The 24,417-nt window shown below is 46.1% G+C and overlaps 1 protein-coding gene across 3 annotated transcripts in view; it reads left to right on the top strand.

The window, feature by feature from the left end:
• The first annotated feature begins 21,936 nt into the window (after positions 1-21,936).
• Positions 21,937-24,417, top strand: part of LOC128324957 (cytidine monophosphate-N-acetylneuraminic acid hydroxylase-like) — a 76,335-nt gene continuing 73,854 nt past the window's right edge. For 2 of the 3 annotated variants that reach the window (XM_053250207.1, XM_053250204.1), the window contains exon 1: positions 21,937-22,026. The gene's annotated coding sequence lies outside the window, so the exon portion shown is untranslated. The remainder of the gene's footprint in view (positions 22,027-24,417) is intronic. The other variant, XM_053250206.1, reaches the window with a different exon arrangement.

Raw genomic sequence — 24,417 nt, 5'->3', positions numbered from 1 at the left:
TCTCAAACTGTGAATTTCCTATAACTAATATAAAACTCTCCAAACCTGAAGTGGTCATTCCAGCTTTGGTTGATGAGTTCTTATCCCAGAATCATTTACAACATTGTTTAAAGGACAGAGTCGAAGTTGAGAATTTATCATAACACATTAAAGACTTTATTTTGTGGCTGGGAATTTAAGAGCCTTCCTTTTTTTCTTAATGCTATTGTACTAGTGCTGCATGAGTACCATCTTTTCATCCTGGGATTGCTACATAAGGCTCTTACCTGCACTGGCACTGATTACTCTTGGAAAAAAGGTAAGTTTTTTATTTTAATGGTTCTTAACATATATTAATAACGTTAATGCATGCAAGGGAGATGCAGAATAATAAGAACAATTGAATTAGTTTGTGTACAGTAATTATTTTGATGCTTAGAGAACACTGAAGTACAGTACACAAAGTGTAAAAAAACTTTTAAAGAACTTTAAAAGTGTCAGTAGAACTTTTCTGAAGCATCATTTTTCAAACCATCTTCAGTGCTAAACTCTTAACTGAGAATAATAATGCCGTCAGTAGCTTATGGGGGGCACAGTTTTATGAGAATCATGCCTCCTATGGAGTAGATATTTAAAATATTGGTGAAAGTCTTAAGAATAATTTGCATTTGGGACGCGAATCCAAAACATGTTGCAAGATTGGGAAGCAACATTTGTTATTCATGTGTCTGCCCTGCTTCTATACTGAGTGGGGTATATGATTGGATCTGCTTTAAAATGAAATGGAGTACATATGTGTGGGGGGGGGAGGGAGCAAAACTACCTCCCTCGCCCACATAATTGCTGTGTTCTGTTGCACAAAGCGGTGTCCTCCCAGTCCAGCTCAGATACCAGAAGTGACCCAAGCTGAAGAGAAAATGGGCTGAGGTGGGATGGCACATAGCAAGGAAGAGGGGCATGAGGCAGAGTTCAACTCCCCTCACTTCACAGACTTGTGAATTTGGATGGCTTTAATTTGCCACACAAAACCTCACGGGGGAGGGGGGACTAGACACAAGAGCACATTTTCTGAATACGAATACAACAAATATTTATATACTGCTTTTCAACAAAACTCCCCAAAGCGGTTGACATAAGATAGACAGATAGATAGAAATAAAATGGCATAAATACATTAGTTTATTTATTCACATTTTCTGAGAGTGAAACATTTGGAAGTCACCATCATGCAAAACATTCCAGTTTCTCACAACTTGTCTCAATGGCAGGGAGTAGCATATTTGTGTGAGCAAATTATGTTGTGGATTTTCAAAACTGCATTTTTTAAAGGTGGTGTTTGCTCATCATCATTTACAGTGAACTAGCTGGGCTGGGTGCAGAGCATCTACGCCTCTAGTTCTCCCCCAACCATCTACCTGCCTGCCGCTGCAATTTTCTTTCCCCGCCCACCCAGCCGCCACCATTTTCTTCCCTGCCTGTCTTCGCCACTGTTTTCTTCCCCCATCCATTTGCCACCTCCATTTTCTTCCCCCCGCCACTGTTTTGTTTCTCGTCTCACCTGCAAGCCTGTCTGCCACTGCTACACTTCCCCCTCCCCCTGCTAGCAGCTAGGGATGTGCATAAAACCGGTTCTCCCGGTTTGGTTTGGGTCCGAACCGGGTCCGGACCGGACCGGGGTGGTTCGGTTTTGGTTTTGCCGGACCACCCCCCCGGTCCGGTTCAGTTTTGAACCGGTTCGGATCCGAACCGAACTGGTTCGGATCACAAAAAGTGGCTGGTTTTGAAGGGGACATTGTGTTCTACCTGCCACCCAAATTTCAAGTCGATTGGACCTTCCTCTGATTTTTTACAATTTTTTTTAAATTAATTTTTGCCCATAACTCACAATGTGGAGCCCTTAGGGGCAAAAAAGCTGGGGTGGGTGGTAGCCACCCATGGGTGTCCTCCACCCCAAAAATCCCAAGGCAATTGGTGGCTCCTAGTATTATTGGTGAATTTTTGAAGAAAAAAATTTTTCCATTGGCTAGAATGGGGGTTTAGGGCTGCCCCCGACCCACCTCTGTGGGGTGGCAGCACCCCCAAAGTGGGTCTGGGGCCATGGCAAAAATGCCCTCAGTCCCTCCCAGCAATCCCCGTAGAGATAGGAGTGATGGTTCTGTTGTTTTTCTGAGGTGTTCTGAGTGTAGATTCTATGATAGCTAATGAGATTTCCAATGAGACACCATGAATCCACTCTCATTTGCTATCACAGAATCCACACTCACTCAGAACACCTCAGAAAAACAACAGAACCATCACTCCTATCTCTACGGGGATTGCTGGGAGGGACTGAGGGCATTTTTGCCATGGCCCTGGACCCACTTTGGCGGTGCTGCCACCCCACAGAGGTGGGTCTGGGGCAGCCCTAAACCCCCATTCTAGCCAATGGAAAAAAATTTTTCTTCAAAAATTCACCAATAATACTAGGAGCAACCCAACAATTGCCACCCCATCTTTTTGGCCCCTCTCTCTGGGCGCCCTAACACGTAACACCTAGTCAGTCCATCTTAATGCCTACCTACTACCACCACTCCTATCCAAGCAAGTAAGAGGAGGACACTCAGAGAGACAACACCCACTCTCTGATCTAACAAAAAGGCCACTGCTGTGCTGCCTGCCAGCACAGCAGCAGCAGCGGAGCAGCACACTAAGCACAAGAGCAGCACACACAGAGAAGAAGCAGGAGGCGGAGCAGCAGAGCAGCAGACCTGCCGCTCTGCATGATGGGTGATGTGATGCCCAAAGAAACCACCACCTCACTCAGTGCCTGCCACTGACTAGGCCCGACAGACAGAAGCCAGCCAACCTGCTCTGCTCTGCTCTGATGCTCCCCATGGATGATGCACACACACCCTACATCTGCATCCAAATTACCAGACCAGACCAAGTGTGCAGAGTCAGCACAGGCCAGCAGCCACCAGCCCAGCAACAACAACAGCTACTACTGCTACCACCACAACCAGTGTTGCCGCTACAATAACATTCCCAGTCCAGTCACGCGTGCCACAGCCTGAGCCTAGCACACAGCCAACAGCTGCTGCCAGCCAGTGCCTGGCAAGCCCAGCCAACATGAGGAGGAGAGAGCTAAGTAGACGGCGCACGCACATCACCAACCCATCACGACGGTGCAACTGCAAGGGGAGAGGGCACAATTACAGGCAGGAGGAGGAGGAGGAGGCGAGGCAATCCTAGCACAGATTTGAAAGTTTAAAATCCACCAGGACATCTTCTAGAATCTAGACTTCTGTTTTTTCTACCACCAGCTGTAGTGTCTAGTTAGTCAGTGTGCTGTGCAGCTGAGCTGAGCTGAGCTGCATGTGAGGAAGGATGATTGTAGCTAGTTCTTTAGTTTCAGCAGACTGAGCATTGAGCATGGGCAGTGGCCTTGGGAAGCAACACAATTACACGACACTCACCTGCTGCTGCTGGTTCTAGAAGTTGCCTCTTCTCGTCTTTTCACCTCTCTGTGTGTGTGTGTGTGTGTGTGTGTGTGTGTGTGTGTGTGTGCAGTGAGTGCATGCCTTTTGCCTTGCTGGAAAGAAATGCTTCTCTGGTCCACCACCACATATCTGCTCAAGGACACAGAGGCCCAAGGCAGAGGTGGTGGCACCAGTGTGAGTGCATGTGTGCTGGTGGTGTTTGCCACCACAGGTATTTTGTGTGTGTATGTGTGCGCTGCTAGCTAGGAGGGGGGAGGGAGGCAGGGAGGCAGGGGGGAGGAAAGGGGAGGGGGAGAGGGATGTAGAGGGGATTGAAGGGGGGAGGGTCCGGCTCAGAGTTGGTCAGCCACATATTTGTGCACACACGTGCTCACGTGTGTGCTTCGGTGGGAGAGACCAGACTCTCATCATCTGCCAGACCGGGGTTGGGGGCAGGTGAGGCGGTGGTGGGCTGGAAGGGAGGGAGGATGGAAGGTGGTGAAGAGGAAGGGGAGAGGATGAGAGGGGAAGGATGGAGGGAGGCATGGGGGGGAGGGAGTTGGGGGGAGGGAAAAAAACATGTAGACAAACACACACCACACTACACACAGAAAGCATCCACACACAGAGACAGTGCTAGGCATCCATTCACACAGACAGACAGACAGACACACAACAGGAAGAGACAGACTGAGCCTGCACCACACACACACACACAGACCCAATTCCCCCCCTGCACAGTTATCAATCAATATGTTGTGTTGGCAGCCAGTTCATTGCTATTCTGATGGTTTTGGGTTTTTTGCCATCAGCCAACATCAACAGTGACCACAATCAAGATGAACATAAGATGATGATAATTCATTCGTTTCATTTGAAAAAATCACCCAATCATTTTCTCCATGTAAACCAAGCCCCCCACACATGGTTTCTGGTAACATTTTCAATAAAATCAATTCATTTGGCATTCATCATTTTGTTCTCCCTTTGTCACCTTTTTTTCTTTCTTTTGCATAATTTTGAGGCTTGATTTTAACATGGGGTTTTTAAAGAAAAATTTATTTACATGTTTATTTACATACAGTATTTACATATCTACATTGCATTTTAGAACGTATACCCGCCGCTGCCGCTAAGTCTAGTACTCTGTGGGCTGTGCTACTTTGGGGGGGTGTGCCATGCCCACGCCAGGTCCCCAAATGCTGACAGGTGGATAGATAAAGGGCCTGTGCTGGTCAGCATTGGGTTTCTTTTTAGGTGGGCGTGGGCATTGTAAACATCTGGCCAGTCACAGCACTACAACTACTACTACAACTGCATCTCTGTGTGGGCACACTACACGCTGCGACTGGCTGGCACGGCTCAGCATCTGTCACGTCAGCTCAGCTAGAGGTGGAAGGGGGGAGGGTAGGGATAAGCACAGAGGTCGAGCCAGGCAGGTGACCAACCATGGGGCAACCCACGGTAATCACTCGCCCGGCTCAAACTCCAGCTTGGGGTAGCCCAACAGGGGGAGGTTCACCTTAAGGAAGACCAGCTGCTCCACCAGACCAGGGTCCAAGCGGGAGCGAGAGGGTGTCACCACGTCCCCGGCATGTGAAAACACCCGCTCGCTCTGGACACTGGTTGGGGGGCAGGAGAGGAGGCGCACAGCCACCACCGCCAGGTCCGGCCAGACTTGGCGGCGGCTCGCCCAGAACTGTGCGCAGTCCACGCCGTCTCCCTCCACAGGCTCTTCCAAGTACTGTGCAACGCATTGCTCAGCACTGGAGGGGGGCCTGGCAGGTCGAGCCTCCCACATACCAGGCATAGCAGAACCGCCATAGCAGAACCGCTGAAACCACTGGGCGGATCTCGAGTCGGTAGCAAGTGGCTGCTGCGATGGCGCCGCCTGGGATGACGCGCTGCTGGACTGGGAAGAGGGAGGGGAAGGGGAAGCTGACGCCGGCTGGCCGCCCATGCTGCTGCTGGGTGCGGGTTGGGCCGCGAGGGCTGCCCCCGCACCACTACCAACACCCTGGTCTCTGCGGGCCCTAGTGGCCTCCTCCTCCCTAACCTTCTCGACCAGGATGCCCTTCCACCTGGGCAATTCGTCGGCACTCACGGCATTGCCCTTGAGGGCTGGGTGACAGAGACAAGCGAGGACATACTCCTCCCTGTCTCCCAGCACATCAACGAGCCGCTTGTCAACCCCAGACCTCAGCCTCCCAGCCAGAGCACGACCCTCTGGCGTGGTCAGAGAGATATGGAGTCCACCCATCAGCTTCTCGAGACCAACAGCTGTGGGCAGCGCCTGGCTCAAGGGAGTGGTGTCGCCACACAAGCCCTTCGTGGCAAGCTGGAAGGGCTCGAGTGCCGACACCGCCTCGGACATCTGCTTCCACTCTGCGTTCGAGAAGTCGCAGACATCCAAGGACTCGTCCCTCACCAGGGCGACAAGGGCTCTCTCCTGCTCCAACAGGCGCTGGAACAGGAGGAAGGTGGAGTTCCACCGCGTCTCCACATCCGTAGGGATGAGATGGCGAGGAAGGCCAAGGTCATCCTGCTTCTGGCGAAGCAGTCTCCTGGACTTCTCGCTGCGGTGGAAGTGGGCGGCCAGCTTGCGAGACTTATCCACAAGCGTGACCGTGGCAGCAACAGCAGCTGGGATGGGGCGGGCCCCCTTCTCCTGGGACGCCTTCAGCTCCTTAAGGCCAAGGGCGTCCCTGACGGTCAGATGGAGCGTGTGTGCCATACACCGTATGTTCACACAGTCCATGACTGTCTCGACAGCGGCGGTAATGTTGGCTCCATTGTCGGTGACAATGAAGCCGCGGGAGAGGTGTGGACACCCGCCAATCCACTCCTCTATCTGGCGGTCGAGTACGGCCGCCACCTCCTCCGCGGTGTGCCTCGTGTCCATCGTCTCCACGTGCAGGACGGCCCACCTGTGCCGTAGTGCAGCGGGAGCCGCGCCGGACCCGGAAGCATCGCCCGCGGAGGTCCCCTCACTCTCCGGTCCCCACCAGTGGGCAGTGAGGGCCAGGAAAGAAGCATGCATCCCACTGACACTGGTCCAGAGGTCAGTCGTGAAATGCACGCTTGTCCCAGCTGGAGCTGCACGCAGCTTGGCCGACACAAGCTCCCTGCACCGGTGGTACAGGGAGGGGACCACGTTCCGGCTGAACGTGGTCCTTGAGGGGATGACGTATTCGGGAGCCAGGTATTGGAGAATCCGGCGGAAGCCGTTGTTCTCGACCACCTGAAACGGCTGGTCATCGGTGGAAATCATCTCCCCTATGAGGCGGGTGAGGTGATGATGGTCCACGCGAACAATACGCTGGCTGCCCGAGGACTGCGTCCACCGCTGGACGGGCAGTGTAGCCTGCCTGCTGGCTGGCACACTGCCACTGCCCGCCCTAGTGGCAGATGCACAAGGCGCACTAGCGCTGCCAGCCTGTCCCCTGAGACCTGGGTGGTGATGCTTTAGGTGTCTCCACATAGGCGTCGTACCCAGGTGCGCAGGGTCCCTTCCACGGCTGACAAGCATCCTGCAGTGGACACAGCGGGCATGGAATGGGGCATCTTGAGGGACCTCAAAATGCACCCATGCACCACTGCCCTTGGCCTCCTGCGCCCTGGGTGCCGTCCTAGGCCGTTTCTCGCAGGGTGGCTGCAGTCCTGGGGGGGGTGGCCGCCCCTGCCTGCCCACTGCTGCCACCCAACCCGCCCCTTCCGCCCTCCACAGCGGAGGAAGGGCCCGGCTCAACTGGCATCGGAGAGGCAGGCCTCTCCTCCACCACCTCGCCAGACCGCTCCCCACCAGAGTGTCGGGCTTCACGAGGGGGGGCACCACTGAGCGGCGAAAGGATAGGGGGAAGGGGCCCCAGAGGGAGGGAGAACCTGGCTGCATCGCTGCCAGCCGCACGGTCCTCACCGCCCTCTACCTGCTCTTCCAACTCCACAGTCTCCTCCACCTCAACAACTGGCGGTACCTCAGCAGCACCTGGTGCCGCCGGCGAGGAGGGACCCACCACAGCCCTAACGGTGCCTCTGCCTCTGCCGCGATTGGCGGCAGCAGGCGTGGGGAACTGAATCCTGCGCACCAAAGATGGGGCCGGAGCAAAGAATTCTCCAATGGGGAGAACTGGGGTGTCCTCAGGCTCCCCGCGTCCTCTCCCTCCCCGTGCCGCAGGCGCACCCCGCACCTGGCCTCTCCCACCTCTGCCTGCCAGCCTTGAGCGAGCCCTGCCCGCCACACGGCGCTCAGACATGCTGCTAGGTCAGAAGGAGGGAGACTTTAGGAGGAAGGCCAGACAGGGTCAAAAAAATAATTTGGAGGAGCTTAGGGGCCAAAAAAAAGGCAGCTGATTTGGAGGCGGCGGGGGGGAAGTTTGTTTTCAAAAAAGGAAGCCAATTGGGGGGAAAGGAAGACTTTTTGATATGGGGGGGGGAAGCCAATCGAAGTGAGGGGGAGGGTGTCCTTTTAGAATTTGGGAGTCAACCACCAAGCCAATTGGGGAGATGGGTCTGGGAGGGTTTTTTTAAAAAATAGGGGTTTAAAGGGTGGACCCCTGGTGTGGGAGGGTGGCACGGGCAGTTGGGTGGAGTAGTTGTGGTGTGGGTGGCAAGTTTTTAACTTTTTTGGGGGGGGGAGTGGATGGGGGGAGGGCACAGCACCTACCGGGGGTGGGGGAGGGACGCAGTCAATGCTTGGGAACCTGCAGATCAAAGGAGGAGACCCTTATTTAGTGAACTGGAACACAAAGTGTGGGTTCTGGGGGGTGGTTCTCAAGTAATGCTCCTTTGGGGGGAGCATCAAACTCAATGCAGCCTATTTAGTGACTCTAAATTGCACACAACCCAAACCAGAACCCAGTCACACCTACACAGAGGTTGAACCCACCCACTCTGTGACTCTGCCCGCCCAATGCCATGGCAAGCAAGCAGCAGCAAACACTTGATGGCAGCCTCATGGATTGAACATCATGATCATCATCATATGTGTGTATTGGCCCAGCATGTAGTGGCAGCATCAGAGCCCAGGACCCCACTCAGACTGCCCCAGAGGCAAGGAAGCACTCTGGCATGGCATGGGCCCAGCATGTAGTGGCAGCATCAGAACCCAGGACCCCACTCAGACTGCCCCAGAGGCAAGGAAGCACTCTGGCGTGGCATTGGCCCAGCATGTAGTGGTAGCATCCGATCCCCTGACCCCACTCAGACTGCCCCAGAGGCAAGGAAACACTCTGGAAGAAGGCACCTGTTCAAAAACCACCTGCAAGACGCATGCAATGCAACGCGACACACAGCAGCAATTTCTTTATTGGGCATGAAGACACAAGTTGCAACGGTACATCTCCTCTCCCTCCTCCCCACACCCAAATGCATTTCAAGATAGGGGTGTCCCTATTTAAAACCGCCAGCTAGGGAGAGAAAGGGGGCAACAAAAGGTGCACAATTGCACACACACTAACCCCTCTTCTTCCGGTCCTTCTCCTGCCGCTCACTGCTGGTCACGGATGCGCCGCCGCCAGCCAACCCCCTGGGCTGGGACACAACAGGGCGGCCACACGAGGCACAGGCAACCGGGGTAGTTCAACGATGGAGGGGCAGAAGTGAGGAGACAACACTATTTATGTGTTGTTGCTCAACTCACCCCCAAGCAGAGACAAATGAAATAAAACAACTTTCAAAAGAAAAAAAAACCGATGGCGGGGACCTCCAGGTGAGGTCGGAGGTAGGATACTGTGTGGCTGCAGCTGTGGGAGGAAGAAGAAGTGAAGGGATGAGGAGAGAGAAAGAGAGAGAGAGAGGAAGAAGAGAGGAGGAGCTGTAATGTAGCAGCAGGGAGGGGGATTCGGGTGTGGGAGGAGGACAGCAGCAGCAGCAGTGACGGTCCCAAGAGGGGGAGAGACCAACAGAGGGTGTTTGGGAGGTGGAGTGTGTTTCAGGGGGTCTGGGCTGGGGTATGTAGCGGGGAGTCAGGGGGGAAAGAGGGGGAGAGACCAGAGGGTGTTTGGGAGGTGGAGTGTGTTTCAGGGGGTCTGGGGTATGTAGCGGGGAGTCAGGGGGGAAAGAGGGGGAGAGACCAGAGGGTGTTTGGGAGGTGGAGTGTGTTTCAGGGGGTCTGGGGTATGTAGCGGGGAGTCAGGGGGGCAAGAGGGGGAGAGACCAGAAGGTGTTTGGGAGGTGGAGTGTGTTTCAGGGGGTCTGGGGTATGTAGCAGGGAGTTGGGGGGCAAGAGGGGGAGAGACCAGAGGGCAGGGTGTGTTTTGGGGGGATTAGCATGCGTAAAGGGGGATGAATCTGGGTGGGAGGGGGCAGGCAGGGCAGGAGTGGAGGAGGAGGAGGTGGCAGTGGGGGGAGTGGGTTTCTGGAGGGGAGGGAGGGGGGAAGCTGGGAGCAGAGCAGAGGGCCACACAGAGAGGGGAACAATTAATGAATCAATCAAAGCAAACCAAACAATATGAAAAAAAGTCCAAAAAAAAAAAAACCTGGGACCAATGGGCAGAAAGTCTGGGGGGGGGGGAGGAACCAACAACAACCAGCAGGGAGCATTGGGACACACACACACACACACACACACACACACACACACACAGCAAAACCAGAACCAAAAGAAGCTAATTGATTTCACACAAAAAACCAAAGTAACTAAGACAGGACTCAACAGGCAGCAGCAGCACCAGGGAGGATGGGGAACAACACTCAGTCTGGGTGGGAGGGGGCAGGCAGGGCAGGAGTGGAGGAGGAGGAGGTGGCAGTGGGGGGAGTGGGTTTCTGGAGGGGAGGGAGGGGGAAGCTGGGAGCAGAGGGCCACACAGGGGAACAATCAAATTTGAATCAAAAGAATCTATACACAAAGTTAAAAAAAAGGAAACCAAAGGGCAGCCAGAAAGTCTCAGGGCGGGGGGGGGGGTGTAACAACTACCGGGGGAGGGACTGGGGGAGTGGGTGGGACACACACAGGGAGCAAAACCAAAACCAGAACCTAATTCCACAAAGAAATCCAAAGAATGCAAGACTCAACAGGCAGCAGCACAGGAGGGAAACAATCTTATCTGGGAGGGAGGGAGGGAGGGAGGGGGGAAGCTAGGAGCAGGGCCAGAGGGGAACAAATTAACAATCAAAATCAGAACACAAGGAATCCAATTGCAGCAATAATATAAACTAAATCCTCAGGAACACAACTCAGACAGGCAGCCAGCAATAACAATAGCAGAAGTTATTAATTAAAAACCAAAATCAGCAAATATATAAATTTACACAGAAGCAATAATTGAATGAAACTCAAAAAGTGGAACAAAAGCCAGGCAAGGCACAAAAACAGGAAAGCAATGCAGAAGATGGGGGGGGGGAGGAGGGCAAGCCAAAACTTTGGGAGAAGGGTTGAGAGAGAAAGGGTGAAGAGAACAGAAAACACAACAGGGAAAGTTGGAAAAAGTTGAGGGGAAAGTATTAAAGAGGTTTGGACAGAGACAGACAGAGGGCAGATGGACAAGGTGGCACACAACAACACACAGAGAGAGCAGAGAGACAGACACACACTAATGTGACACACAGTCAGGGACTCACAGCAGACACCAGCAGCAAAAGAGCAAGCAAGGTCTCAGAGATGATCCCACAACTGCAGCCAAGAGAAGTTTCCAGAGAAGAGGCTTGGGTTTATATAGGTTTGAAATTCCCTCCTTTGGGAGCCCCCACCTTTGCACTCCCCCCACGGCCAACAGGGTGCCAGCTCTCAACAGTGCAACAGCCAAGCAGCCTACCAGACCAAAGGACTCATTCTGGCCAATCAAGGATCAATAGCGCAGCCAATACAATGCCTGGAAATAGTATCACAAAATGGATGCAAGGAGGAGCAAAAGTTTCGGGAAGGAGACACAAAATGGAGGACACACTTTAAAGTTTCAAGAGACACTCCAGAGACTCAATTCCACTCCCGGACCAGTTCGGGAAACCCGAGCCAGTTCGGTACCGAACCGGCTCGAATTCGGTCCGGCTCGGTCCCAGAAGGGCCCGATTCGGTCCGGGATCGAACCGCCGGATCCGGACCGAACCGCACATCCCTACTAGCAGCTCACTCGAGAACTCTCGCAAGAGCTGCCACACATGTGTAGGTCTCAGTTTACAAAATGGTTTACAAATAATGGAGGAAGGTCATCGCTTTGAATATGCTTGCTTTATCTAACTTGTTACATTTAAATCCAGCTGCAGCTAGAACCTAATGAATAGGATATCAAAATTTAGCTTGATTTAATGACAGGAAGATTTTCTTCTTTTCCCCCATGATAGAAATATTTTAAAATGTACACGCTAAAAAATATAATTGTCTGTTCTCACATCCATATTTGAGAAAGGAATTTACATTTGTGAAGTTTTAGTCCATACCACTGTGAGTAATATAAGTCAGTGACTTATATTACTCACAACTGAGACACATCAGGGGACAAAATAGATGATGTGCCTCATTGTTCACCATATTGATCTTTTACAAGGAAGTTCAGAAATCAAGGCTTTAGCCCGTGGCAAACTGACAACTGACAAAATTATGTGCTAACTAGAAGCTAGGCTGCTACATAAGCTGCTTTGAGAACTTTGTGTTGTTGTTGAAAAGCAGCATATACACATTTTTAACAACAGGGACGGAATTACTCCAGTAGTAGCATTGTGTGGCATTGCAGCACAGTAATCGAAGCCAATGTGCCCAGAACAAAGCTGGCTAATTCTTCAACCTTAGGAATCTGAACATCGCCTGTATAGTTTATTCTCTGAAACATGTGGGTTGATTTAAATCAAGGCAATTTTACCAAGAAAAAAGAATGATTAACTTTAATTTTCTTATTTTGCATATTTTCTAAACAGGCATGGGTCCTTTGTTGGATTTGTTGTTATAATAATTAAAATATATTGGTTTGCAACTAAATAATAAGACTGTGCATCTAATCAGGCCAATAATCTGATCTGATTCTATGTGGGCCCTATCAGACCATTTTTTATCAGATCAGGTAGGATTTTTTTTAAAAAGCTCAATAGCACTTTTTAAAAAAAGAATCCTATTTTTTTAATCCTTATTTTTAAAAACCAGTTGTCCACCCTGCTTTGAAATACGGTAGTTTCACAAGCAGGAAATAGGCTTTATTCCTGGTACTGTTAGAGCTCATGCTCTGACTTGCCGAAATGTTAATAGGCTGGCCAGGATAATCAAGTAATATGCAGTTTTGTGCAGCTGGATTTTGTTTAATTTGTAGGTTTTGGTCCCTTGCAAATTGAGTTTTGAACATAAGAACAGCCCTGCTGGATCAGGCCCAAGGCCCATCTTGTCCAGCATCCTGTTTCACACAGTGGCCCACCAGATGCCGCTGGAAACAACAGGCAGGAGTTGAAGGCATGCTCTCTCTCCTGCTTTTACTCCCCTGCAACTGGTACTCAAGAGGCATCCTGCCTTTGAGGCTGGAGGTGGGCTATAGCCCTCTGACTAGGAGCCGTTGATAACTTCATGAAGTTATCCAAACCCCTCTTAAAGCTATCCAGGTTGTTGGCTGTCACCACATATTGTGGCAGAGAATTCCACAAGTTGATTATGTGTTGTGTGAAAAAGTACTTCTGTTTGTTGGCCCTAGATTTCCTGGCAATCAATTTCATGGGATGGCCCCTGGTTCTAGTGTTATGTGAGAGGGAGAATAATTTATCTCTGTCCACTTTCTCCACACTATGCATGATTTTATAGACCTCTGTCATGTCTCCCCGCAGTCGCCTTTTTTCTATACTAAATAGCCGGGGTGTTGTAGCCTTGCCTCATAAGAAAGATGCTCTAGGTCCCTGATCTCTTGGTTGCCCTCTTCTGCACCTTTTCCAGTTCTACAATGTCCTGTTTTAAATATGGTGACCAGAATTGTATGCAGTACTCCAGGTGTGGCCACACCATCGTTTTGTATAAGGGCATTATAGTATTAGCCATTTCCCCCCAGTTCCCTCCCTAATTATCCCTAGCATGGAATTGGCCTTTTTCACAGCTGCCACACATTGAGTCGACACTTTCAACGAGCTTTCGCCACAACCCCAAGATCCTCTCCTGGTCAGTCACCGACAGCTTAGATCCCATCCCCGTATACTTGAAGTTGGGGTTTTTCGTCCCAATGTGCATCACTTTACACTTGCCAACACTGAACCACATTTGCCACTTTGTTGCCCACTTACCCAGTTTGGAGAGATCCTTTTGTCGCTCCTCACAATCCGTTTTGGATTTCTCTACCCGAAAGAGTTTGGTATCATCTGCAAATCTGGCCACCTCGCTGCTTACCCCTACTTCTAGATCATTTATGAATAAATTAAAAAGCACCAGTCCGAGAACAGATCCCCGCGGGACCCCACTTCTTATTTACCTCCATTGTGAAAACTCTCCATTTATACCTATCCTCTGTTTCCTGTCTTTCAACCAGTTAGCAATCCACACATGTACTTGTCCCCTTATCCCATGACTGCTAAGTTTCTTCAGGAGTCTTAGATGAGGAACTTTGTCAAACCCTTTTGGGAAGTCCAGGTATACTATGTCAACTGGATCACCTTGATCCACACACTTGTTGACACTCTCAAAGAACTCCAAAAGTTTAGTGAGGCAAGATTTACCTTTGCGGAAGCCATGCTGGTTCACTCCCAGCAGGGCCTGTTCTTCTATGTTTTGCTTAATTTAATGTAATTAATACTTAATTATTTAATGTTTTAAAGCCCAACATAAAAATTAATGTCATATCGCGGTTCATTGTTTTTGACATATACACAGGATGCTGCCGTATATGTGCCAGTTGTTTACAATCCATGTATAATGCCTTAAAAGTACAATACAGATTGATGTATTGAGTTCATGTATTTATTGGTGATATTCATTGTGAAGTTAATCTGAAATGTTAGTATTGCTGGGTGGTGTCCAGTGTGCCTTCAGTGGAACCTCCTTCTGCCATGGGAAGGCACTGTTTTTGACGGTGCACCACTCCACTCAAAGATCTAGATTGCCCCCCCTCCTATGGAATTGCCCCCCCTCCTATGGAATTGCCTCCCCCTCCCCCCAGGTGCAATTGGCAGGTTAAATACCTTTTTGTTTATTTGCAGGCTTCCAGCTATGTGCTGGTTCTCTGGGTGCTATTGACATGTTTTAAAATGATAGAATTTTGGCTGCTGCTGTCTACTTCTGGAGTTAATTTTGTCTGTAGTTTTATGATAAATTGCTGCTATTGTATTAATTTACTTGTATATTGCTTTAATTGTCACTATGAATTTCAATTCAAAAAAGAAATGTGGGATATAAATTTTTAAAAAAACACTTCATAAACTATTTGAAACATGATATATAAATAAACGTAAGAAATACTACTATTGATATTGTATATCTATATCAAATGTTTCAGGGAGTCAGTTTCAGGAGGTAGAGGTAAGTGCAGAGGGAAGAATAAACTACTGAAAATCATCCCTCCCCTCTAGCAGAATGGAAAATCCTGGCACAATGGCAGAAGGTTGTTCTGGATGTTGCCCAATTAAAAGAATGGCCTATATAGTTAGAGCAGTGGTTGCTATATACCTGCCACCTTAGATGTGGCTAAGCATGTGCAAAGTAGAAACTGAGGATGGAAACTCCAATACCTTCTCTGAAATAATGGAACTGATTCCCCAGATTGTATTTAATTGTGTGGAGGATGTTCAAGTTTTGTATAATGGTTGTTTGTGGGAAATGTGTGGGTTTTTAAAGTCAATTTAGCCTCAAAGGGTGATCTAGATTCAGAGATGCTGCTAGGTAATTTTGGACTCTGGACCTAATGATCATTCACAAACTAACTGGGACACAACATGTGTTCCTTGCTCCACAGTTCAAACACAAAACCAACTTGGACATATAGTGCATTCGTAAGGAAAGAGAAAATTAAAACCACAACACATGCCCCTTGCTTCACAGTTCTCATGCAGACCTTTTGGATCACAAACCAACTTGAGCATAGTGCTTTTGTTTTTTAAAAAAATTGTTTTTTATTCAGATGTAACAGTTAGTTCCACTTTCTCCACCCAAGAATTTTTGCTTTTATTAGTAATAGAAATGAGCTGCATCCTTTCACACTAGCATTATGTCATCAGTATCTTGTCTGCACTGGCACAATCACATGCAAGTCTGCACTGGCACTGTCACAAACAAGCTCCTCAGCCAAATGTTCTTCACTAATAGCAGCCACACCTGCTTAACCAAATATTAAATTATTTGCTAAGTCAATCTTCTATATGTAGGCTGTCCATCTACTGTTTTTGTTTCTTTGGCTTCTGGATGATCACCCTTGCTGCTTTCAACTCCTGTGGTGTTATCACACAAAGGAAATTGTTGATTAACACTATAGTTCTCAAACTGTGAATTTCCTATAACTTATATTAGTTATATAAGTTATATAACTCTCCAAACCTGAAGTGGTCATTCCAGCTTTGGTTGATGAGTTCTTATCCCAGAATCATTTACAACATTGTTTAAAGGACAGAGTCGAAGTTGAGAATTTATCATAACACATTAAAGACTTTATTTTGTGGCTGGGAATTTAAGAGCCTTCCTTTTTTTCTTAATGCTATTGTACTAGTGCTGCATGAGTACCATCTTTTCATCCTGGGATTGCTACATAAGGCTCTTACCTGCACTGGCACTGATTACTCATGGAAAAAAGGTAAGTTTTTTATTTTAATGGTTCTTAACATATATTAATAATGTTAATGCATGCAAGGGAGATGCAGAATAATAAGAACAATTGAATTAGTTTGTGTACAGTAATTATTTTGATGCTTAGAGAACACTGAAGTACAGTACACAAAGTGTAAAAAAACTTTTAAAGAACTTTAAAAGTGTCAGTAGAACTTTTCTGAAGCATCATTTTTCAAACCATCTTCAGTGCTAAACTCTTAACTGAGAATAATAATGCCGTCAGTAGCTTATGGGGGGCACAGTTTTATGAGAATCATGCCTCCTATGGAGTAGATAATTGAAGTATTTAAAATATTGGTGAAAGTCTTAAGAATAATTTGCATTTGGGACGCGAATCCAAAACATGTTGCGAGATTGGGAAGCAACATTTGTTATTCATGTGTCTGCCCTGCTTCTATACTGAGTGGGGTATATGATTGGATCTGCTTTAAAATGAAATGGAGTACATATGTGTGTGTGGGGGGGAGGGAGCAAAACTACCTCCCTCGCCCACATAATTGCTGTGTTCTGTTGCACAAAGCGGTGTCCTCCCAGTCCAGCTCAGATACCAGAAGTGACCCAAGCTGAAGAGAAAATGGGCTGAGGTGGGATGGCACATAGCAAGGAAGAGGGGCATGAGGCAGAGTTCAACTCCCCTCACTTCACAGACTTGTGAATTTGGATGGCTTTAATTTGCCACACAAAACCTCACGGGGGAGGGGGGACTGGACACAAGAGCACATTTTCTGAATACGAATACAACAAATATTTATATACTGCTTTTCAACAAAACTCCCCAAAGCGGTTGACATAAGATAGACAGATAGATAGAAATAAAATGGCATAAATACATTAGTTTATTTATTCACATTTTCTGAGAGTGAAACATTTGGAAGAAGTCACCATCATGCAAAACATTCCAGTTTCTCACAACTTGTCTCAATGGCAGGGAGTAGCATATTTGTGTGAGCAAATTATGTTGTGGATTTTCAAAACTGCATTTTTTAAAGGTGGTGTTTGCTCATCATCATTTACAGTGAACTAGCTGGGCTGGGTGCAGAGCATCTACGCCTCTAGTTCTCCCCGGACCATCTACCTGCCTGCCGCTGCAATTTTCTTTCCCCGCCCACCCAGCCGCCACCATTTTCTTCCCTGCCTGTCTTCGCCACTGTTTTCTTCCCCCATCCATTTGCCACCTCCATTTTCTTCCCCCCGCCACTGTTTTGTTTCTCGTCTCACCTGCAAGCCTGTCTGCCACTGCTACTCTTTCCCCTCCCCCCGCTAGCAGCTCACTCGAGAACTCTCGCAAGAGCTGCCACACATGTGTAGGTCTCAGTTTACAAAATGGTTTACAAATAATGGAGGAAGGTCATCGCTTTGAATATGCTTGCTTTATCTAACTTGTTACATTTAAATCCAGCTGCAGCTAGAACCTAATGAATAGGATATCAAAATTTAGCTTGATTTAATGACAGGAAGATTTTCTTCTTTTCCCCCATGATAGAAATATTTTAAAATGTACACGCTAAAAAATATAATTGTCTGTTCTCACATCCATATTTGAGAAAGGAATTTACATTTGTGAAGTTTTAGTCCATACCACTGTGAGTAATATAAGTCAGTGACTTATATTACTCACAACTGAGACACATCAGGGGACAAAATAGATGATGTGCCTCATTGTTCACCATATTGATCTTTTACAAGGAAGTTCAGAAATCAAGGCTTTAGCCCGTGGCAAACTGACAACTGACAAAATTATGTGCTAACTAGAAGCTAGGCTGCTACATAAGCTGCTTTGAGAACTTTGTGTTGTTGTTGAAAAGCAGCATATACACATTTTTAACAACAGGGACGGAATTACTCCAGTAGTAGCATTGTGTGGCATTGCAGCACAGTAATCGAAGCCAATGTGCCCAGAACAAAGCTGGCTAATTCTTCAACCTTAGGAATCTGAACATCGCCTGTATAGTTTATTCTCTGAAACATGTGGGTTGATTTAAATCAAGGCAATTTTACCAAGAAAAAAGAATGATTAACTTTAATTTTCTTATTTTGCATATTTTCTAAACAGGCATGGGTCCTTTGTTGGATTTGTTGTTATAATAATTAAAATATATTGGTTTGCAACTAAATAATAAGACTGTGCATCTAATCAGGCCAATAATCTGATCTGATTCTATGTGGGCCCTATCAGACCATTTTTTATCAGATCAGGTAGGATTTTTTTTAAAAAGCTCAATAGCACTTTTTAAAAAAAGAATCCTATTTTTTTAATCCTTATTTTTAAAAACCAGTTGTCCACCCTGCTTTGAAATACGGTAGTTTCACAAGCAGGAAATAGGCTTTATTCCTGGTACTGTTAGAGCTCATGCTCTGACTTGCCGAAATGTTAATAGGCTGGCCAGGATAATCAAGTAATATGCAGTTTTGTGCAGCTGGATTTTGTTTAATTTGTAGGTTTTGGTCCCTTGCAAATTGAGTTTTGAACATAAGAACAGCCCTGCTGGATCAGGCCCAAGGCCCATCTTGTCCAGCATCCTGTTTCACACAGTGGCCCACCAGATGCCGCTGGAAACAACAGGCAGGAGTTGAAGGCATGCTCTCTCTCCTGCTTTTACTCCCCTGCAACTGGTACTCAAGAGGCATCCTGCCTTTGAGGCTGGAGGTGGGCTATAGCCCTCTGACTAGGAGCCGTTGATAACTTCATGAAGTTATCCAAACCCCTCTTAAAGCTATCCAGGTTGTTGGCTGTCACCACATATTGTGGCAGAGAATTCCACAAGTTGATTATGTGTTGTGTGAAAAAGTACTTCTGTTTGTTGGCCCTAGATTTCCTGGCAATCAATTTCATGGGATGGCCCCTGGTTCTAGTGTTATGTGAGAGGGAGAATAATTTATCTCTGTCCACTTTCTCCACACTATGCATGATTTTATAGACCTCTGTCATGTCTCCCCGCAGTCGCCTTTTTTCTATACTAAATAGCCGGGGTGTTGTAGCCTTGCCTCATAAGAAAGATGCTCTAGGTCCCTGATCTCTTGGTTGCCCTCTTCTGCACCTTTTCCAGTTCTACAATGTCCTGTTTTAAATATGGTGACCAGAATTGTATGCAGTACTCCAGGTGTGGCCACACCATCGTTTTGTATAAGGGCATTATAGTATTAGCCATTTCCCCCCAGTTCCCTCCCTAATTATCCCTAGCATGGAATTGGCCTTTTTCACAGCTGCCACACATTGAGTCGACACTTTCAACGAGCTTTCGCCACAACCCCAAGATCCTCTCCTGGTCAGTCACCGACAGCTTAGATCCCATCCCCGTATACTTGAAGTTGGGGTTTTTCGTCCCAATGTGCATCACTTTACACTTGCCAACACTGAACCACATTTGCCACTTTGTTGCCCACTTACCCAGTTTGGAGAGATCCTTTTGTCGCTCCTCACAATCCGTTTTGGATTTCTCTACCCGAAAGAGTTTGGTATCATCTGCAAATCTGGCCACCTCGCTGCTTACCCCTACTTCTAGATCATTTATGAATAAATTAAAAAGCACCAGTCCGAGAACAGATCCCCGCGGGACCCCACTTCTTATTTACCTCCATTGTGAAAACTCTCCATTTATACCTATCCTCTGTTTCCTGTCTTTCAACCAGTTAGCAATCCACACATGTACTTGTCCCCTTATCCCATGACTGCTAAGTTTCTTCAGGAGTCTTAGATGAGGAACTTTGTCAAACCCTTTTGGGAAGTCCAGGTATACTATGTCAACTGGATCACCTTGATCCACACACTTGTTGACACTCTCAAAGAACTCCAAAAGTTTAGTGAGGCAAGATTTACCTTTGCGGAAGCCATGCTGGTTCACTCCCAGCAGGGCCTGTTCTTCTATGTTTTGCTTAATTTAATGTAATTAATACTTAATTATTTAATGTTTTAAAGCCCAACATAAAAATTAATGTCATATCGCGGTTCATTGTTTTTGACATATACACAGGATGCTGCCGTATATGTGCCAGTTGTTTACAATCCATGTATAATGCCTTAAAAGTACAATACAGATTGATGTATTGAGTTCATGTATTTATTGGTGATATTCATTGTGAAGTTAATCTGAAATGTTAGTATTGCTGGGTGGTGTCCAGTGTGCCTTCAGTGGAACCTCCTTCTGCCATGGGAAGGCACTGTTTTTGACGGTGCACCACTCCACTCAAAGATCTAGATTGCCCCCCCTCCTATGGAATTGCCCCCCCTCCTATGGAATTGCCTCCCCCTCCCCCCAGGTGCAATTGGCAGGTTAAATACCTTTTTGTTTATTTGCAGGCTTCCAGCTATGTGCTGGTTCTCTGGGTGCTATTGACATGTTTTAAAATGATAGAATTTTGGCTGCTGCTGTCTACTTCTGGAGTTAATTTTGTCTGTAGTTTTATGATAAATTGCTGCTATTGTATTAATTTACTTGTATATTGCTTTAATTGTCACTATGAATTTCAATTCAAAAAAGAAATGTGGGATATAAATTTTTAAAAAAACACTTCATAAACTATTTGAAACATGATATATAAATAAACGTAAGAAATACTACTATTGATATTGTATATCTATATCAAATGTTTCAGGGAGTCAGTTTCAGGAGGTAGAGGTAAGTGCAGAGGGAAGAATAAACTACTGAAAATCATCCCTCCCCTCTAGCAGAATGGAAAATCCTGGCACAATGGCAGAAGGTTGTTCTGGATGTTGCCCAATTAAAAGAATGGCCTATATAGTTAGAGCAGTGGTTGCTATATACCTGCCACCTTAGATGTGGCTAAGCATGTGCAAAGTAGAAACTGAGGATGGAAACTCCAATACCTTCTCTGAAATAATGGAACTGATTCCCCAGATTGTATTTAATTGTGTGGAGGATGTTCAAGTTTTGTATAATGGTTGTTTGTGGGAAATGTGTGGGTTTTTAAAGTCAATTTAGCCTCAAAGGGTGATCTAGATTCAGAGATGCTGCTAGGTAATTTTGGACTCTGGACCTAATGATCATTCACAAACTAACTGGGACACAACATGTGTTCCTTGCTCCACAGTTCAAACACAAAACCAACTTGGACATATAGTGCATTCGTAAGGAAAGAGAAAATTAAAACCACAACACATGCCCCTTGCTTCACAGTTCTCATGCAGACCTTTTGGATCACAAACCAACTTGAGCATAGTGCTTTTGTTTTTTAAAAAAATTGTTTTTTATTCAGATGTAACAGTTAGTTCCACTTTCTCCACCCAAGAATTTTTGCTTTTATTAGTAATAGAAATGAGCTGCATCCTTTCACACTAGCATTATGTCATCAGTATCTTGTCTGCACTGGCACAATCACATGCAAGTCTGCACTGGCACTGTCACAAACAAGCTCCTCAGCCAAATGTTCTTCACTAATAGCAGCCACACCTGCTTAACCAAATATTAAATTATTTGCTAAGTCAATCTTCTATATGTAGGCTGTCCATCTACTGTTTTTGTTTCTTTGGCTTCTGGATGATCACCCTTGCTGCTTTCAACTCCTGTGGTGTTATCACACAAAGGAAATTGTTGATTAACACTATAGTTCTCAAACTGTGAATTTCCTATAACTTATATTAGTTATATAAGTTATATAACTCTCCAAACCTGAAGTGGTCATTCCAGCTTTGGTTGATGAGTTCTTATCCCAGAATCATTTACAACATTGTTTAAAGGACAGAGTCGAAGTTGAGAATTTATCATAACACATTAAAGACTTTATTTTGTGGCTGGGAATTTAAGAGCCTTCCTTTTTTTCTTAATGCTATTGTACTAGTGCTGCATGAGTACCATCTTTTCATCCTGGGATTGCTACATAAGGCTCTTACCTGCACTGGCACTGATTACTCATGGAAAAAAGGTAAGTTTTTTATTTTAATGGTTCTTAACATATATTAATAATGTTAATGCATGCAAGGGAGATGCAGAATAATAAGAACAATTGAATTAGTTTGTGTACAGTAATTATTTTGATGCTTAGAGAACACTGAAGTACAGTACACAAAGTGTAAAAAAACTTTTAAAGAACTTTAAAAGTGTCAGTAGAACTTTTCTGAAGCATCATTTTTCAAACCATCTTCAGTGCTAAACTCTTAACTGAGAATAATAATGCCGTCAGTAGCTTATGGGGGGCACAGTTTTATGAGAATCATGCCTCCTATGGAGTAGATAATTGAAGTATTTAAAATATTGGTGAAAGTCTTAAGAATAATTTGCATTTGGGACGCGAATCCAAAACATGTTGCGAGATTGGGAAGCAACATTTGTTATTCATGTGTCTGCCCTGCTTCTATACTGAGTGGGGTATATGATTGGATCTGCTTTAAAATGAAATGGAGTACATATGTGTGGGGGGGGGGAGGGAGCAAAACTACCTCCCTCGCCCACATAATTGCTGTGTTCTGTTGCACAAAGCGGTGTCCTCCCAGTCCAGCTCAGATACCAGAAGTGACCCAAGCTGAAGAGAAAATGGGCTGAGGTGGGATGGCACATAGCAAGGAAGAGGGGCATGAGGCAGAGTTCAACTCCCCTCACTTCACAGACTTGTGAATTTGGATGGCTTTAATTTGCCACACAAAACCTCACGGGGGAGGGGGGACTGGACACAAGAGCACATTTTCTGAATACGAATACAACAAATATTTATATACTGCTTTTCAACAAAACTCCCCAAAGCGGTTGACATAAGATAGACAGATAGATAGAAATAAAATGGCATAAATACATTAGTTTATTTATTCACATTTTCTGAGAGTGAAACATTTGGAAGAAGTCACCATCATGCAAAACATTCCAGTTTCTCACAACTTGTCTCAATGGCAGGGAGTAGCATATTTGTGTGAGCAAATTATGTTGTGGATTTTCAAAACTGCATTTTTTAAAGGTGGTGTTTGCTCATCATCATTTACAGTGAACTAGCTGGGCTGGGTGCAGAGCATCTACGCCTCTAGTTCTCCCCCGACCATCTACCTGCCTGCCGCTGCAATTTTCTTTCCCCGCCCACCCAGCCGCCACCATTTTCTTCCCTGCCTGTCTTCGCCACTGTTTTCTTCCCCCATCCATTTGCCACCTCCATTTTCTTCCCCCCGCCACTGTTTTGTTTCTCGTCTCACCTGCAAGCCTGTCTGCCACTGCTACTCTTTCCCCTCCCCCCGCTAGCAGCTCACTCGAGAACTCTCGCAAGAGCTGCCACACATGTGTAGGTCTCAGTTTACAAAATGGTTTACAAATAATGGAGGAAGGTCATCGCTTTGAATATGCTTGCTTTATCTAACTTGTTACATTTAAATCCAGCTGCAGCTAGAACCTAATGAATAGGATATCAAAATTTAGCTTGATTTAATGACAGGAAGATTTTCTTCTTTTCCCCCATGATAGAAATATTTTAAAATGTACACGCTAAAAAATATAATTGTCTGTTCTCACATCCATATTTGAGAAAGGAATTTACATTTGTGAAGTTTTAGTCCATACCACTGTGAGTAATATAAGTCAGTGACTTATATTACTCACAACTGAGACACATCAGGGGACAAAATAGATGATGTGCCTCATTGTTCACCATATTGATCTTTTACAAGGAAGTTCAGAAATCAAGGCTTTAGCCTGTGGCAAACTGACAACTGACAAAATTATGTGCTAACTAGAAGCTAGGCTGCTACATAAGCTGCTTTGAGAACTTTGTGTTGTTGTTGAAAAGCAGCATATACACATTTTTAACAACAGGGACGGAATTACTCCAGTAGTAGCATTGTGTGGCATTGCAGCACAGTAATCGAAGCCAATGTGCCCAGAACAAAGCTGGCTAATTCTTCAACCTTAGGAATCTGAACATCGCCTGTATAGTTTATTCTCTGAAACATGTGGGTTGATTTAAATCAAGGCAATTTTACCAAGAAAAAAGAATGATTTACATTAATTTTCTTATTTTGCATATTTTCTAAACAGGCATGGGTCCTTTGTTGGATTTGTTGTTATAATAATTAAAATATATTGGTTTGCAACTAAATAATAAGACTGTGCATCTAATCAGGCCAATAATCTGATCTGATTCTATGTGGGCCCTATCAGACCATTTTTTATCAGATCAGGTAGGATTTTTTTAAAAAAGCTCAATAGCACTTTTTAAAAAAAGAATCCTATTTTTTTAATCCTTATTTTTAAAAACCAGTTGTCCACCCTGCTTTGAAATACGGTAGTTTCACAAGCAGGAAATAGGCTTTATTCCTGGTACTGTTAGAGCTCATGCTCT

This window comes from Hemicordylus capensis, chromosome 4 (assembly GCF_027244095.1).
Source record: "Hemicordylus capensis ecotype Gifberg chromosome 4, rHemCap1.1.pri, whole genome shotgun sequence".
Lineage (NCBI taxonomy): Eukaryota > Metazoa > Chordata > Lepidosauria > Squamata > Cordylidae > Hemicordylus > Hemicordylus capensis.
Note: the sequence above shows the minus strand (reverse complement) of the source record. Positions and strands in the feature narration are given on the sequence as shown.